This window comes from Tupaia chinensis, unplaced genomic scaffold (assembly GCF_000334495.1).
Source record: "Tupaia chinensis unplaced genomic scaffold, TupChi_1.0 Scaffold000049_1, whole genome shotgun sequence".
NCBI lineage: Eukaryota > Metazoa > Chordata > Mammalia > Scandentia > Tupaiidae > Tupaia > Tupaia belangeri.
The window spans coordinates 1,067,778-1,078,170 of record NW_006159507.1 but is presented as its reverse complement, the minus strand read 5'-3'; the positions used below and the strand labels follow the sequence as shown (position 1 = coordinate 1,078,170).

Below are 10,393 nucleotides of genomic sequence, written 5' to 3'. Positions count from 1 at the left end.
ACCCCGCCTCCCCGCTGCCCCGGGACACACCATGTTCTTTCCCTGCCCCCACACCCCTGCCTGCGAAACTCCCTCTCCCTGGAATGCCTCTTCCCTCTTCCGTCACCACCCCTGTGCCTCCAGCAAACTCCTACTCATTCTTCAGCTCCAACTCTAACCCAAGTTGCTTCACCCGAGGAACAGCCCAGCCCCCACCCGGGCTAGGTCGTCATTCTCTCCTCCTTCACAGCCTGGCCTTCCTTAGCCTGAGTAACAGCTCTGAGCAGCAGCTGCCCTGGCTCTGCTTATCTCCCCTAATCCTCACAGCGGCCTGAGCTCCCGCCCAGGTTGCCCTGCACCTCCAACCCAGAGACACAGGCTCAGCTCCCACCTCCAGCTTCCTGGAGGCCACCTCTGCCATATGTTTTATTATTATTTTAAGAGAGATTTTTGTTGGGGCCAGCAAGTGGCGTGGTGGTTAAGGGCGCTGGATTCCCATATGGTTGACTGCAGTTCAAGTCCAGGACCTGGATGCCTGCTTTCTCCCTTTCCCTTTCTCTCTGTCTCTCTGGTCAAATTAAAAAGTAATAATAACAAATGGAATTAAAATAAATACAAAGTTCTTTTAAAAAGAGACAGAGAGATTTTTGTTATAGGGCATGATGTGTGTTCACTGCAGAGATAGAGACAGAGAGACAGAAAGCGAGAAAGCATTCCCCATGGGGGATGACCATGCTGCAATCCCATCTCCATTCTCCTCTTGGGATTTTGGGCACGCATGCACACGTGCCCAGTGTGAGGTTTTTTGATTGCTTGTTTTTAGAATTATTTTATTTAACTTTATTTATTTAATTTGACCAGAGAGGGACAGTGAGAGAGAGAGAGGAAAAGTGAGAAAGCAAGCCGCCAGGTCCAGGATTTGAACCACACTTCGCCATGTGGGAATCCAGCACCCTTAACCACCACCCCACCTGCCCAACCCCCCGTGGGAGTTTAAGCCACTGGGTCCAGGACTCGAACTGTGGTCGACTATGTGGAAGTCCAGCGACGTAACCATGATGTCATCTGCTAGTCCCAACCCTGCTTTAAATGCTCTGCCTCCGGGAACCAGCAGTCAGCGTAATGGCTATGTCTGTCGCTGGACTCCCACGTAGTCGACTGCGGTTCGCATCCTGGACCCGGTGGCTTAAAACTCACGCTGGAGGAGAAAGGAGTGCAGAGTGACCATCCCCCCAGGGGTGATTTCTCGCTTTCTGTCTCTATGTCTGTCTGGCGAGCGCACGGGCCCTATAGCGAAAAAACCTCTCCAAATAAATAAATAAATAAATGTTCTGCCTCCTTCCACTCCTCACCTGACCCACAGGCCTCCCCGCCCCCTGCTCGGCTTCATTCTTCTCCCCGGCTCTCATCACTCCAGCCTTACCATTTAATTCGTGTGAGTTTGTCTCTCCCCTGGCAGGTCGGCTCCAGGATTAGGGATTTTCTTTTCTATTTATTTATTTATTTTTATTTTTTTAAAATAATAGACATTTATTTAAAGTAAGACACCTGCCGACAAAATTATTTTTAAATTAAACTTTTCAGGTTCGACCCCCACTTCATAAAAATACTTTAAGAACAAGCACATCCACGATTGCAATCTAGTGACTTCTTTGCCCACTCTTCTCTCTCTGTTCTTTCCCGAGTAGCTTCTTTCAGATATGGTTCAAGGTAGAAATGATCCTCCTCGTAATTTGTCCACTGCTCTTTAGGCAAGATCTGCTGCCTCACGGTCAGATCCAGGGCTCTCTTCATGCGAAACACCCTGTCATTATAAAGGTTCTCAGGAAGTCTTCTCATGGCTTCCTCACATCTTCATTCTCGTATATCGTATCATCTCGCATTAACCCCAGTTTATTGAATCCTGCAGCACTGAAATACCATTTTCGAATACCATCCAGCCACCGACCTGATGCTGAAACGGCCGGCCTGCTCGCCATTTTGACCCCGGGATTTTCTTTTTTAAACGACTGCTTCTTTACCATGTAGAAGAGGGCCTGGCACAATAGAGGTACTCAGTAAGTATTTTTTAAATCAAAGAAGGGGCTGGCCATGAGGCCTGATGGTTGAGGGAACCGAATCTCACACGGTTGACGGAGTGGTCCAAGTTCTGGACCCGGTGGGTTGGAGGACACTCTGGGCATGTGTGCATGCCCCCAGATCCTGAAAGGGCAGAGAGAGAGAGAGAGGGGACGGTACCAAGACCACACCCCATTGGGGGCGCTTTCTCCCCTTTCCCCTCTCTGTCTCTCTCTGAGTGGACGTATCTTCTGACAAATACAAAAATTTAAAAATCGAAGAAGATGGCTATTGTTTCTATCCTCATTTCACCCCTGAGGAAAGAGAGATTAACACCCGTGTCCTGGGTTCCACGGCTCGGTGGCGGCAGAGCCAGAGGTGAACTTTGTACGGCCGGTTAGGTGCCCACCTCCAGGGCACGGTCTGCTCCTCTCTCCAGGCGTCTGATTTCTCCGTGAGACGGTGAGTTCCCTGAAGGCAGGATTTCGGTCGTATCCACATTTCCCTGCCCTTGTCTGATCCTCGGTACACGGCTGGGGCGTGTTTGCTGAGCCGTCTGCCTGTGGACTGTGGAGTGCTGGATGGGTGGGTCACAGCACCCTTCCGTTTTGTACACGGTCAGAGTTCATAAACACTTCACACAGGGCCAGCCCGTGGCCTGGTGGCTGAGGCGGCTGGATCTCACATGGCCAATTGTGCAGATCAGGTTCGAGACCCAGTGGCTTAAAAAACACAGCAGGCGTGTATGTGTGTGTGCCCAGGGGAAGGGGCTGCAGTGTGGCCATCCCCCTGGAAGGGGTGCATTCTCGCTTTCCCTCTCTCTTCTGCCTGTTTCTTTCTGGCAAGAGTACATGCCCTACAGCAATTTAAAAAAAAAAAAAAGGAAAAATAAATACTTGATACATGAATGAACTCTATTACAGCAGTAGGTAATAAAAATAATGAGACACAATAATGGCAATAGTTGGCAGCGTTTATGGAGCCCTTACTGCGTGCTGGGCCCTATCCTCAGTGCTTTCTACATGAATTAGGATAATTAATTATCTTATTATCCTCCCTTTGTAGATGAGGAAACAAAGGCTCAGAGAAGTTAAGAACTTGCTCAAGGTCACACAACTGGGAAATGGCAGAGGCTGGGCTTGACCCTCGGTATCTGGCCAGGGTCATCCTCTCAGTGATTACTAGGCTGCCTCTTGGCCTCTGAGAGGCCAAGCTGCCGTGTGTAGGCCACTCCTGTAGAGCAGTGGAAAGTATATACATTTGTAGGATCGGCAGATGGCGTGATGGCTATGTCGCTGGACTCCCATGTAGTCAACCGTGGCTCAAGTCCCAGACACGGTGGCTTAAACTCATGCCGGCGCCGTGTGCATGTGTGTCCAAGATCCTGAGAGGAGAATGGAGGAGAAGGGACTGTGGTGTGGCCATTCCCCCTGTGGGGTGATTTGTCTTTCTCTGTCTTTTTGGCAAGGGCCCGCGCCCTATAGCAAAAACCTCTCCAAAAAATAAATAAATAAAATAAAGGATATCCATTTGTGTGTGTATGCGCATGTACATGCATGTGCTCAAAATCCCAACAGAATAGAGAAATGGAAAAGGGATTGCAGTGTGAACATGTGCCATTGCGGGGTGCTTTCTTGCTCTCCCTCCTTCTCTCTAGCTCTCTGTCTCTTTCTGGCTAGTACACGTGCCCTTTGGCAATCAAAAAAAAAAAGTTGCTGAGTGCAGGGGTAAAATGCACCTCCCCACAAGGTTGACTCTTTAATTTCGTGTCCGAAGACATCCCTGAGTTCACTGGGCATGTAACACGCATTGCCGTGACCTCGGCTGGCTGAACTGGGGGTGGATGTCAAGGCTCTACTGGAGGGGCTTGTGTCTCTGTCTCTTTCTCTGTCTCTCACACTCATGGAAGAAAGAAATAAATATTAAAAAATTCTTGTAAAGCTGCCATGTCTGAAGACAAACTCATTTAATACTAACTTCCATCTTATTGCAAAGAATTTTCTTACAGGCTTGGGTAGGCAACATTACTTGGTAAAGAATAACCACTAATATTTGCACCACACTGGATGGTTTGCAGAGCAGTTTCACACATCGTTTCTCATCAGAGCCCTGCAACAATCGGGAGGTCAGCATGCCATCTGTCTCCTTTTATAGAGGAGGCTCCGCGAGGTTAAGGGAACAGGGTCAAGGTCACCTAGCCAGCAAGGAGAAGAGAAGGGCTCGAATGCCTATCAGTTTAAAAAACCAGTATGAGTTGAATGCTTCCAAATAGAAAGCTCCCGTGCAATTTAAAATGAAGTAAATTAATCCATGGAAAAGTATTCAGCACAGTTCCTGGCACTTGGTAGGTCTCTTATATATAAATGTTAACCAGCATCAACTTCCTCAACATCTCCTGGGAACTGGACTACTTCGGCTGATAACTGTGGTCTGTCCTTGCTGCTGGTGGAAAGAGCACTCCTTCCGTTCCAGCTCATCCCTGGTAATGTGGAGATAATAATCAATCGCCATGACCCCAGGGGTGCCATAGCATGTTATGAGCTGGAAGAGAGTGTGGGGCTGATCTCATCTGATGCCTGCATTTACAGATGGAGAAACTGAGTCCCAGAGAGGGAAAGGGTCAGAGAGCAAACTCATGGCGGTACCAAACCCAGGACAAAACCCAAGCACGGTGCTTGGTGCAAACTGCCTCCAGCAAAGATGGGTTTCACCTACAGGGACATCGAGGTTCTCTCTCTCTCTCTCCCCCCCATATATATGTATATGTGTGTACTATATATATGTATATACATACTATATATGTATATGTGTGTGTGTGTGTGTGTGGGTGTATATATATATGTGTGTGTGTGTGTATGTATATATACATATATATATGTGTGTGTGTGTGTGATATATATATACATATATATGTGTGTGTGTGTGTGTGTGTGTGTGTATATATATATATATATATATATATATATATATTTGGGGCCCGCAGGTGGCATGGTAGTTAAGGGTGCTGGACTCCTACATGGCCAACCATGGTTTCAGTCCTGAACCTGGCTGAGGCGGCTGGATCTCACATGGCCAATTGTGCAGATCAGGTTCGAGACCCAGTGGCTTAAAAAACACAGCAGGCGTGTATGTGTGTGTGCCCAGGGGAAGGGGCTGCAGTGTGGCCATCCCCCTGGAAGGGGTGCATTCTCGCTTTCCCTCTCTCTTCTGCCTGTTTCTTTCTGGCAAGAGTACATGCCCTACAGCAATTTAAAAAAAAAAAAAAGGAAAAATAAATACTTGATACATGAATGAACTCTATTACAGCAGTAGGTAATAAAAATAATGAGACACAATAATGGCAATAGTTGGCAGCGTTTATGGAGCCCTTACTGCGTGCTGGGCCCTATCCTCAGTGCTTTCTACATGAATTAGGATAATTAATTATCTTATTATCCTCCCTTTGTAGATGAGGAAACAAAGGCTCAGAGAAGTTAAGAACTTGCTCAAGGTCACACAACTGGGAAATGGCAGAGGCTGGGCTTGACCCTCGGTATCTGGCCAGGGTCATCCTCTCAGTGATTACTAGGCTGCCTCTTGGCCTCTGAGAGGCCAAGCTGCCGTGTGTAGGCCACTCCTGTAGACCAGTGGCTAAAGCAGATCCCGCATAGCCAACTGCAGTTCAAATCTCAGCGGCTCAAAGTATATACATTTGTAGGATCGGCAGATGGCGTGATGGCTATGTCGCTGGACTCCCATGTAGTCAACCGTGGCTCAAGTCCCAGACACGGTGGCTTAAACTCATGCCGGGCACGTGTGCATGTGTGTCCAAGATCCTGAGAGGAGAATGGAGGAGAAGGGACTGTGGTGTGGCCATTCCCCCTGTGGGGTGATTTGTCTTTCTCTGTCTTTTTGGCAAGGGCCCGCGCCCTATAGCAAAAACCTCTCCAAAAAATAAATAAATAAAATAAAGGATATCCATTTGTGTGTGTATGCGCATGTACATGCATGTGCTCAAAATCCCAACAGAATAGAGAAATGGGTCTTTCTCTGTCTTTTTGGCAAGGGCCCGCGCCCTATAGCAAAAACCTCTCCAAAAAATAAATAAATAAAATAAAGGATATCCATTTGTGTGTGTATGCGCATGTACATGCATGTGCTCAAAATCCCAACAGAATAGAGAAATGGAAAAGGGATTGCAGTGTGAACATGTGCCATTGCGGGGTGCTTTCTTGCTCTCCCTCCTTCTCTCTAGCTCTCTGTCTCTTTCTGGCTAGTACACGTGCCCTTTGGCAATCAAAAAAAAAAAGTTGCTGAGTGCAGGGGTAAAATGCACCTCCCCACAAGGTTGACTCTTAAGGGAAGGCTTTAATTTCGTGTCCGAAGACATCCCTGAGTTCACTGGGCATGTAACACGCATTGCCGTGACCTCGGCTGGCTGAACTGGGGGTGGATGTCAAGGCTCTACTGGAGGGGCTTGTGTCTCTGTCTCTTTCTCTGTCTCTCACACTCATGGAAGAAAGAAATAAATATTAAAAAATTCTTGTAAAGCTGCCATGTCTGAAGACAAACTCATTTAATACTAACTTCCATCTTATTGCAAAGAATTTTCTTACAGGCTTGGGTAGGCAACATTACTTGGTAAAGAATAACCACTAATATTTGCACCACACTGGATGGTTTGCAGAGCAGTTTCACACATCGTTTCTCATCAGAGCCCTGCAACAATCGGGAGGTCAGCATGCCATCTGTCTCCTTTTATAGAGGAGGCTCCGCGAGGTTAAGGGAACAGGGTCAAGGTCACCTAGCCAGCAAGGAGAAGAGAAGGGCTCGAATGCCTATCAGTTTAAAAAACCAGTATGAGTTGAATGCTTCCAAATAGAAAGCTCCCGTGCAATTTAAAATGAAGTAAATTAATCCATGGAAAAGTATTCAGCACAGTTCCTGGCACTTGGTAGGTCTCTTATATATAAATGTTAACCAGCATCAACTTCCTCAACATCTCCTGGGAACTGGACTACTTCGGCTGATAACTGTGGTCTGTCCTTGCTGCTGGTGGAAAGAGCACTCCTTCCGTTCCAGCTCATCCCTGGTAATGTGGAGATAATAATCAATCGCCATGACCCCAGGGGTGCCATAGCATGTTATGAGCTGGAAGAGAGTGTGGGGCTGATCTCATCTGATGCCTGCATTTACAGATGGAGAAACTGAGTCCCAGAGAGGGAAAGGGTCAGAGAGCAAACTCATGGCGGTACCAAACCCAGGACAAAACCCAAGCACGGTGCTTGGTGCAAACTGCCTCCAGCAAAGATGGGTTTCACCTACAGGGACATCGAGGTTCTCTCTCTCTCTCTCCCCCCCATATATATGTATATGTGTGTACTATATATATGTATATACATACTATATATGTATATGTGTGTGTGTGTGTGTGTGGGTGTATATATATATGTGTGTGTGTGTGTATGTATATATACATATATATATGTGTGTGTGTGTGTGATATATATATACATATATATGTGTGTGTGTGTGTGTGTGTGTGTGTATATATATATATATATATATATATATATATATTTGGGGCCCGCAGGTGGCATGGTATTTTTAATGGGTTACTGAGGCTTTTCATTTTTGCACACAAAACCACTGGGGATCTAGCTTGTGAGAGATTACACTGGAGGTGCACGTGGTTCTAGACACTTGGTGTGAAGCAAGAGGAGAGAAAAATGACTTGGGCCAATCACATGATTACAGAGCAAGGGTTTCCGCCAGGGTTCCAGGTGGCCAAAGTTCGAAGGAAGTGGCGTGAGCACCACAGGCCTGGGGGAGGGGCACTGACTACCTGAGGCCCTGCAAGTGCTGGCTGAGCACGCTCGGCCTGAAGTCAGAGTCTACTTAGCCACATAGTGACTGAGGCCTCCAGGTCACCTGCCTCAGCCTACGTGGCCAGGGGGTTCCCGAATTTCCTGCCGGCAAACGTGGCCTCGCTGCCTGCTTTCTCTTCAGTTCTGAGGAGTGGCCAAGCACTTAGACCAGCAAGGCCACCTGTCTTGATCTGCCTGGCGCAGAGCCCCACTACCAGGTCAGCGATGAAGGTATCTTCAGTCTCCCTGGAACGACGACACACTGTCACACCCCAGCCATTGGACTGGGCCTGCTTGCACTCCTGAAGGGACTCAGTCACAGAGCCACCTGGTTCACTTTGAGCAGGAGGCAGTTGCACGACTTCTCACCCATGGCCTTGGCAATGTGCTTTGGGGTGGTCACAGTGAGATCGTCCCCTACCACCTGGATTCCCGCAGTGGCTGTGAACTTCTGCCCTGCATTCCAGTCATTCTGGTCAAAGGGGTCTTCGACAGATACCACTGGGTAGTCCTTGATGAAGGACTTGTACAGGTCAGCCAGCCGGTCAGGTGTGATGTACCTGCTGGATTCATTGGGAGACTTAAAGTCCAGATCGTACTTCCCAGACCTGAAGAGCTCAGAGGCAGCCACATCCATGCCAGTGACAACCTTGTCAGCGGAGCCAGCCTTCCCAATTGCATTGTTCAGCAGTCCAGGGCTTCTTTGTTCTCTAGGATGTTAGGAGCAAACCCGCCTTTGTCACCCATGTAGGTGGCATCTTTCCCATATTTCTCTTCGATGACGTTCTTCAGGCTGTGGTAAACTTCCATCCCAATGTACATGGCCTCCCTGAAGCTGGCTGCACCCATGGGGAGGACCGTGAACTCCTGCATGGCCAGCTTGTTGCCAGCCTGAGAGCCGCCATTGACCACACTGAAGGCTGGAGTTGGCGGGACGACTTCAAAGTTGCCAGTCAAGTTGGCAATGTGCCGGTACAGGGCACCCTCTTCTCACCGTCTCCAGCATTACAGACAGCAAGGGACACCTGCAGGATGGCATTCACACCAAACTTAGCTTTGTTTTCCGTTCCGTCCATCTCGATCATCAGTTTGTCAATTTTTTCCTGTCCCATGACGTGGAGTTTCTTGCTAACCAGGGTAGGCACGATAGTTTTATTGACGTGCTCAACAGCTTTTGAGACACCCTTTCCCATATAGCGAGTCTTACCATTGTCCTGCAGTTCCAGGGCCTCATAGACCCCATTTGAGGCACCACTGGGCAAAGCAGCTCTGAAGAGACTTTGAGGTAAACAGATGAACCTCAACAGTGGGATTCCCACGAGAGTTGAAGATCTCTCTGGCATGGATCTTGAGAATAGACATGATGAATCTGGCTGCCAGGCCTTGCCACACAGGAAAGAAGCAGAGGGTGCTACGGACAGCAAGAACGCTGAAACCGAGAGGTCTATGCGCTGGAGCCCCCAGCTTCCTCAATAAATAAAATACACACACACACACACACACACACACACATTTATATAAAAATATATAAGTATATATTTATATAAAAGAATTGATTTACTTATTTATTTATTTTAATTTGACCAGTAAAGGGATAGAGTTAGAGGGAGAGAAAAAAAACAAGAAAGTAAGACATCAGGTTTAGGACTCGAACTGCAGTCAGCCATGTGGGAGCCCAGCACCTTAACCACCATGCCACCTGCTGGCCTCAGCAGCAGCATCTTCTTTACAAAAAAAAAAAAATTATTTATTTATAATTATTTTTCAATTTTGGCCAGAGAGAGTGAGATCAAGCTGCCAGGTCCGGGACTCAAACCACAGTTGGCCATGTAGGAGTCCAGCACCCTTAACCACCATGCCACCTGTCAGTCCCTCATCTAGCTTTTTAAAGGGACATCATTTTATGTGTCCCTAACTGTGAGCACTTTACAAAAAAAAAAAAATTATTTATTTATAATTATTTTTCAATTTTGGCCAGAGAGAGTGAGATCAAGCTGCCAGGTCCGGGACTCAAACCACAGTTGGCCATGTAGGAGTCCAGCACCCTTAACCACCATGCCACCTGTCAGTCCCTCATCTAGCTTTTTAAAGGGACATCATTTTATGTGTCCCTAACTGTGAGCACCACCATCCTGGCCACCCTCCCCGCCCCCCCCAAAAAAAAGTAGTAAAGTATTATATAAGCTACTAACCAGAAAACAGATCATGTGATTTAATTCCACCTCAGCTAGAGGGCTTAACATGCTTCGGTGAGTAGTCTGAAATTCATAAGTATACACTTCAACTCTTTTTCAAAGAATTATTAACCAGCTCCATAAAAAGTGGAACTCGAGCAATGAAGAAGAAAAAGAGCTAGCAAGAAAAATTCCTTTAAAAAAATGTTCACTGGCATTACGGATGTCTTAAATGCCACCTTTTTTCTTTCCCTTTAAGAATTGGAGGAAAAGGGAAAGAAAAAAGTATCATTTTGCAAAACATAAATTAAGAAAATTGTGGAAAATTACACTCTT

General features: G+C 47.1%; 2 pseudogenes; both read right to left on the bottom strand.

Annotated features, from left to right (window-relative positions):
* Positions 1–1,590: 1,590 nt before the first annotated feature.
* Positions 1,591–1,961, bottom strand: LOC106735814 (cytochrome b-c1 complex subunit 7 pseudogene; annotated as a pseudogene).
* A 5,996-nt stretch (positions 1,962–7,957) lies between these two features.
* LOC102494543 (alpha-enolase pseudogene) lies at positions 7,958–9,251 on the bottom strand (annotated as a pseudogene).
* Between the last annotated feature and the right edge of the window lie 1,142 nt (positions 9,252–10,393).